Raw genomic sequence first — 7401 nt, 5'->3', positions numbered from 1 at the left:
ATCTTTTTAATGTTATTGTCTTATATTATTATATGTTAGAAGAATTATCTGAGTATTTGTTGTATCCCCTTTCTAGATCCATGAGGGGCAGAGACTATGTCTTTAAAAAAAAAAATTATTTTTTCCCCAAGTTACATGAAAAGGCAATTTTAAACTTTCATTTAAAATAATTTTGAGTTCCAGATTTTCTCTCTTCCTCCTTCATCTCCCCCCTCCCTGAGACAGTAGTAAGCAATTTGATACTGGTTAAATATGTTTAATCATGTAAAACATATTACCATATTAGTCATTTTGTGAAAGAAGAAGATATAGACCCAAAGGAAAACAAAGCCATGAGAAAAATACAGTAAGTGAAAACTAGTATGCTTTGATCTGCATTCAGACTCCATCAGCTCTTTCTCTGGAGGTGGATAGCATTTTTCATCATGAGTCTTTTGGAATTGTCTTGAATCATTGTACGCTGAGAAGAGCTAAATCAATTATAATTGATTATGGCACAATGTTGCTGTTACTGTGTACAAGGTTCTCCTGATTCTTCTCACTCCACTTAGCATCAGTTCATATGAGTCTTTTCAGGTTTTTCTGAAACCTGCCTGCTCATAATTCTTATAGCACAGTAATATTCCATTATATACAACACAACTTGTTCAATTGTTCCCTAGTTGGTGGAAGTCCCCTCAATTTCCATTTCTTTGTCAGGGACTATGCCTTACAAAGTAGGTGCTAAATGAATTTTGATTGAATTGAATTGAAATTGAACTACCCAGACTAGTAGATCAAATGAGCTAATATTTATAAAGCACTCAGCATAGTGCCTGCCATATAGTAGTAATAAATGCTTGTTCCTTTCCTTCTTCCCTTTCCTGGCCCTCCAATGAATGATGGATCTGAAAAACGTAGAAAAAGGTGGTTCTTCCAAATCTTTTTATCCCTTTTCAAACCTCCCATTGCTCCTCCTATCTCCACTCTCTCAGCTGAGAACCTTGTCTCATGTTTTGCAAAAAAAACTTGAGGCCACTTGCTGTGAAGTCTCTCCTCTCTCCTCTTATGTTACATCACTCAGGTGCCGTCTGTCACTATCTCCTTCACCCCTGTCTCACATGACAAAATGTCCTTGCTCATTACAAGGCTAACCCCTCTACTAGTTCAAGTGATCCCATTCTATCCCCTTTCCTCCAACAGATTGTTCTCTCTGTCATCCCCACTCTTTCAACATCTTCAATCTCTCCTTGTATATTGGCTCATTCCCTACTCCCTACAAACATACCCCTATTTCCCCATCTAGAAAAAATCCTCTAACCTCTCACTTGATCCTTCTATTCGTGCTATTGTCCTATATTTCTTCTGCCCTTTGTACTGAAACTCCTTATAACGATAGTCTGCAATAGAATCAAAGAATCATAACATCACAGATTTAAAGCTAGAAGGGCCCTAAGAGACTATTGAATTCAACCTCTGATTTTATAGATGAGGAAACCAAGGCTGAGAAACATTAAGTGATTTACCTTAGGCTGATATAGCTAGTAATTATCTGAGGCTGGTTTTGAGCACAAATCCTCTTACCTCCAAGCTCAGCACTAGATTTGAGGTGCCACTAAGTCACTTTCATTATTTTAGAATGAACTACATTCATTGTATTTCTAATTCCTCTTTGAAAAATGTTATATATTTAACAACATCAACTGATTGTGTCAGAAATATTGTGAGTAAGCCAGGATATTGGGTCCCAGATGTCTGCCACTCAGAAATCAGTCCAAGTGATGTTGCCCCATTTTTTTTAATGAGAACATAGTGTTGTTTGACTCTCTATGTGTCATCTGTTTGGACAGAAGTGATGCTATTTGTGAACCTCTAGAGTTTGCATATGGGGTTTTCCCCTCTTCCTGGGCATAATTTTCCACTTTTGAAATGTAATGTCTCTGTGTACAATGATTTTGGCACCCATGTGGTGCCAATGTGAGGGACAATGGCATTCTTCTGAATCAACACTGGGAGGCATGAAGCTGGGCAAAGAATATGTTTTTCATGCTCTTTGCTTCGGGGATTTCCCCATTACACTTTAGATTCCTGGCTGTGTCCTGGGTTTCCTCTTCCTTCCACACTTTGTACAGCCCAGAATTTCTGTATCAAGACTCAGAGTAAGATAGGTGGCCTTGTGATTTGGGGCCTTTTACTCCCCCTTGCAAAATCGTGGAATATCAGAGCTGAAATGGTACTTAAAACCCTTCCCAACCCACAGCAATAAAGAGGGAATTGGTAACATTTAGCCACCAGGGTTTGACAAGAGCTAACAAAAAGAGGTTAGACAGTCTGACTTTAAATAAATGCAGAGGGCAAGGAGAATGACATAGTGAAGAGCAGAGAGTGGGCTACGTTTGTGTTTCTACCAGAACTAAGTAACACCTACATAAGTAGTATGATCTATGACATCTTAGAGGTGAAGGTGAAATGATGAGATGAATGGCTTTCAACTCCCTCGTAATCAGGGAGAATGAAGCATTCCTTGAAAGACTAGAAATGATCCAAGGAGAAAACAAAAGGAAAAAAGAATGTGTAGAGCAGAGGGGAGTCCCACCATCTCAGGAAATTGGAGGACAGAAGAAAATGACACAGAGAAAAAAAAGGAAATGTGAAAGTGAGTGGTGCCCCAGATGAGTTCAACTTCATGAGCCTGCAAGGCAAGGATCCTTTTTTTCCAAACTTTGGATAGGACTCTTATTGGAAATGTATTAAGAGGACAAAGGGCAAACTCTGATTGGGTCTCAGTTTCTGAGGCTGAACTAAAATGATTTACCAATAAGATTGCATTTATAAAGGGCTTTAACTTTTACAAAGTGCTTTTCACACATATTTCATTTAATCCTTACTACTACCTGATGAGATAGGGTCTATTATTTTCTCCAAGAAATTATCTCTGGTGAAAGTCCACTCTCCTCCCTAAGGTGGCCCTGACACAGATGTTGAAGGTGGCTGGGTTCTCTTTCAGGTGGTTGCTGCCACGTGTACCACAGATACTAGGAAGTATTTGCCTCAAGGGCAGGAGCCATCGGAGTAGAGCCAATAGCCCCATAGAAGTCGCTGAAAACAGTATCCTGTGGCTTCAACAATGGGATGTGGTAACACAGAAAACCATGGTCTCTGGTCTTCAGGATGGCCCCTCTCACACTTTCACATAGATGCCTGTGTATGGGGCAAGGGACACCTATATGAGTACAGATAACCTGCTCCAAGAGCCTTATATTTCTTGTTCTTTTTAAATTTTTGTTTATTAAATTTTTAATTTATGGAACAAAACAAGCACTTATAGTATAATTTTTAAAAGATGATTACACGTGAAACTACAAAGCCATTATGGACAACATGTAATTCCTTTAAAATATATAATAAGGTTATCATGTAAATTTCTTATTTTTCCCTTCCCTTCCCTCTCCTCTACACTAGGGATGGCCGCACTAGACACAAATATGCATATAGGTAAAATCATTCTATATCTCTGGATGCAGACAACATCTTCCTCCATAGGTCCTTTGTAGTTAATTTGGGTATTGATAATAGTCAACATGATTTATTTGCTCAAAGTTGTTCTTAAAACAATATTATTGTATATGACATTCTCTTGGTTCTGCTCATTTCATTCTTCATTATTTTGTGCAAGTCTTGTTTTTCAAAGATTGTCAAGTTCATCATTTCTTATAGCATAGTAGTATTCCATCACAATCGTATGCTACAGCTTGTTCAGTCATTCCCTAATTGACAAGTCTCACATGTGTAAAGTTCATATGGAGCTTCTGATCCCAGCAGATTGAATAAGGGACCCCAGCAACTTTGTTCCCATGAATGCCTGTCTTACAGGTTCAGCGTGGTAGGATACCACTTTTTGTGGTTGTGTCAATACCCAGCCCAAACTAGGGAAGAGCCATATTGACCTGGGATTCTTCTGTATCCAAATATTCTTAGGGAGCATCCTGATATGGGGAGACAAGAGTGAAAAATTCCTCCTTGGTGCATAGAACCTAGGAGATAGCTTACCCCCAATGGACACTTCTGACAGGTATGAGACCTGGGAGCTGCCTGAACAGCATGGTTAGAAGAGAGGCTACTATCTTGCTATACAGCTAAAGTAGGAGTCTAATATTAATTTTTCAAATGAAGATTTGTCTTCTCTCCTTCCCTCACTTTCTTCCATTAGAAAGAAAGAAAAACAAAATCCCCAGATACAAACATTACAAATATATATAGTCAAGCCAAACAAATTCCCACATTGGCCATGTCCCACCTCTCCCCCAAATATGTCTCATTCTGCATATGTACTTAGGATAGAATCTTGCAGGGAGAACTATCCCTTTGCAATAGACTATAAAATTGAGCCAAGGCATGATGTTATAGTGATAGGAAACTTCAACTATATTTTGTAGCAATGTTTGTCAGTTACATACATTGCTGGAGAGCTCTCTCTGTCAACACTAAAGCAGTTCATAAATTTATGACTCAGTCCTTCAAAAGGTAGAGAAAGCAACAAGGAGAACTGATATGCTGAACTAGATTTTAACCAACAAATAACTAGTTAGTGGGGTTTTTTGGCAAATATTAAGTAAGATGTACATTTTTGAATATAGAGAATAGAAAAAAGATTATAATTGAATCTGTATTGTTTTTCCCTGCAAGTATATAACAAATTTATCTTGGAATAATGGGCTGTTGAAGTAGAAATGACAAAAACTTGGTGGATCATTGGCCTGTCCATTAAAGGGCTATGTGATAGAAGAGAGGAAATTTGGACATAGTTTTATATAAATCACAAACTTGGAGAGAATAGATTTCAAAGGGTGAAGAAAAAGGATAGGGAGAATTTAATAGTCAAATATTCTAAAGAGGAAGTTTGCCTAAGTGAAATAGGAAGCACTTAAGAATGAAATGAGGAGGAAAAAACCAATGTGGCTACACCGGAACCTCATCAACCACCTTGGGTTTTCAAAACTATAAATGGAAGATGAAAGCATGGGCACTTAAATGAGGACAAAGACAAAAGAGCAGTATGGATGTGTAAAAAATATAAAAGCCTGAAGTACAAAATAAAATCTGGTTAACTATGAATAATAAGGGCAACAAAGAATCAATTGTTTGTTGTTTGAGGGGTAAGAACTGAATCAAAAAGGCTTAGGACTGCTTGTTGGGGAAGAGGAGATGATGAAGAGAAGGTTGAATGTTCAACTCTTGGTTCTCTTATGTTTTCTAAGCAAAATGATATTTGGACTTGGAAGGGTTGAGAAAAATGGCAAATGAGTGGTTAAAGCGGAAGATAAAAGTCAAATGATAGTATGTGAATGCCCAGGTCTCCTGTGGAGGTGGAGCCACAGGTCCCATTAGATGAGAAGTTGTACGCTAATAGTCAGATGAACAGTGTTGTCTTAAAGAGAGTATATTCAAGTCACTAAACCTGAACAGACTATAACCAAGGAGGATGTGGCTGGAGACCCCTGTCAGGGATCTTGAAAACTGAGAGAAACACTGTCAGACCAGAAAGGTGTAAATCTTGTTCAAATTTTCAAAAAAGAAGATGAAACCTGAGAACTATAGGTAAATGAACTTGCTAAAACTACAGGTTAGTGAACATGCCTTTTATCCCTGGTAAGATTCTCATACACATTAATCAATTAGACAAACAACAAACATTTATTAAAAGCTTGCAATGTGTTGCTGGCACACATTATTAAAGGAATGGTTTGTGAGCATTTGCAAAGGGAAATAACAAGCACTGACAGTTAGAATGGCTTCAAAGACCATCCTAATTTACCTCCTTTTCTTTATTAATAAGGTAACCAGATGGTAGGGAAGTACTATAAATGAAGTATACTGAGATTTTAGCTTAGTGTTTGACAAGGCTCCTTATACCATTATAACGGACAAGATGTGTTCATCCTTTGTTGCTGAACAAGACCATGCCATGAGAGAAATGATGACATGACTTGCACTTGACTTTTGTTTTGAGTGAGGGAGGACTGTGCAGGTCACTAACCTCCCTTTTCCTCCAGAGCCATCTGAATTCAGTGACCAGATATTCATCAGGATGACTAGAGATGACCCAGGATGAGGCAATTGGGGTTAAGTGACTTGCCCAAGGTCACACAGCTAGTGAGGGTCAAGTGTCTGAGATGAGATTTGAACTCAGGTCCTCCTGACTCCTGCACTGGTGCTCTATCCACTGCACCACCTAGCTGCCCAACAGACAAGATAGAGAAATGTAGGCCAGAGGATAATACAGTAATGGGTATTCAGAACTGGTTGAATCATTGGATCCAAAGAGTTGGATTCAACTAATGAGTTGATGTAAACTTAAGATGGAGGTGACTAATAGAGTGACCTATGGACTTATCACTGATCCTGTGAAGTTCAATATTTTTATCACTTGGTGGGGCTGATCATGGGAATTTTCCCATCAACCTGAAGAACTATAGGTTGCTAAGCTTTTGTTTGGGATGTTGATTGTATCTTCTTATGGAGGATATGAATATGAGTCTTGGTACATCTTAGATGAGGAGTTCTACTCATGCTGGTTGAACTGATTTGCTCCCAATGCTGTGTGATAACCATTGGTAGAAGTCACCATTTTTTCTGACTTACAAAAAATTTCTTCTCTGAAACCCTTTATTTCTTTTCCTTCTTTGGAGAAATCGTGGAAACACAGTAAAGTTAAAGTCAGAGAAACTCTCACCTCCTGGGAATCATCAATGGCTGACTTGTGGCAGTAGCATATGGCAGAGCAGACATGGTCTATGTGACCCAAGAAGGAAGTTCCTGAATCCAGTCTTGGAGAGGGAGTGACATAATGCCTCAATGACATGGCAACCATGGAGAGGGGAACTGAATGGTCTAAACTCAACTCTCTGGGAGCATTTGATTCTTTTTAACCCTGATATAGAAGAGCAGGGAGGTACCTGGTTAAAGTGGTTCCTGGACCTTAGGCTCCAAGTTAGAGGAAGAAAAATTTCCTGGGCAGTGGAATCTTGAAATCTAGTATTCCATTGAGAAAAGGGGGATTTCTTAGGCAGCATTAGCTTTAGGAGTCTAACAGGTCTGATAATTCAAGGATTTAGCCCACTTTTTAGAAAGAGACATTTCCTGGGTAGCTCCTACCTCAGGAGGTACCTTGTGAGTGACCTCAATTTCAGAAGTTCAGATTTCATGTCCTCCTATTAGAAGAAGGGAATTTCCTAGGTAGCTCCAGCTTGAGGGAGGATTTAGGAAGGGGGGGGGACTATCATGTGGATACCCTAAGTTCTAGTTTTGTTATCCAGACTTCTTTTGAGAGAAGATGAATTTTCTCATCAGCGTTAGCCTTGGGAGTTGCCTAATAGCTAGTCCTATGCTTGAGAATTTGATGATTTAGCCTTCTATCAAGAG

At 38.9% G+C, this 7401-nt stretch overlaps 1 pseudogene; it reads right to left on the bottom strand.

Moving 5' to 3' along the window:
* Positions 1–2891: 2891 nt before the first annotated feature.
* Positions 2892–6841, bottom strand: LOC140518662 (small ribosomal subunit protein mS40-like; annotated as a pseudogene).
* Positions 6842–7401: the final 560 nt, after the last annotated feature.

This window comes from Notamacropus eugenii, chromosome 1, assembly GCF_028372415.1.
Source record: "Notamacropus eugenii isolate mMacEug1 chromosome 1, mMacEug1.pri_v2, whole genome shotgun sequence".
Taxonomy (NCBI): domain Eukaryota; kingdom Metazoa; phylum Chordata; class Mammalia; order Diprotodontia; family Macropodidae; genus Notamacropus; species Notamacropus eugenii.
Note: the sequence above shows the minus strand (reverse complement) of the source record. Positions and strands in the feature narration are given on the sequence as shown.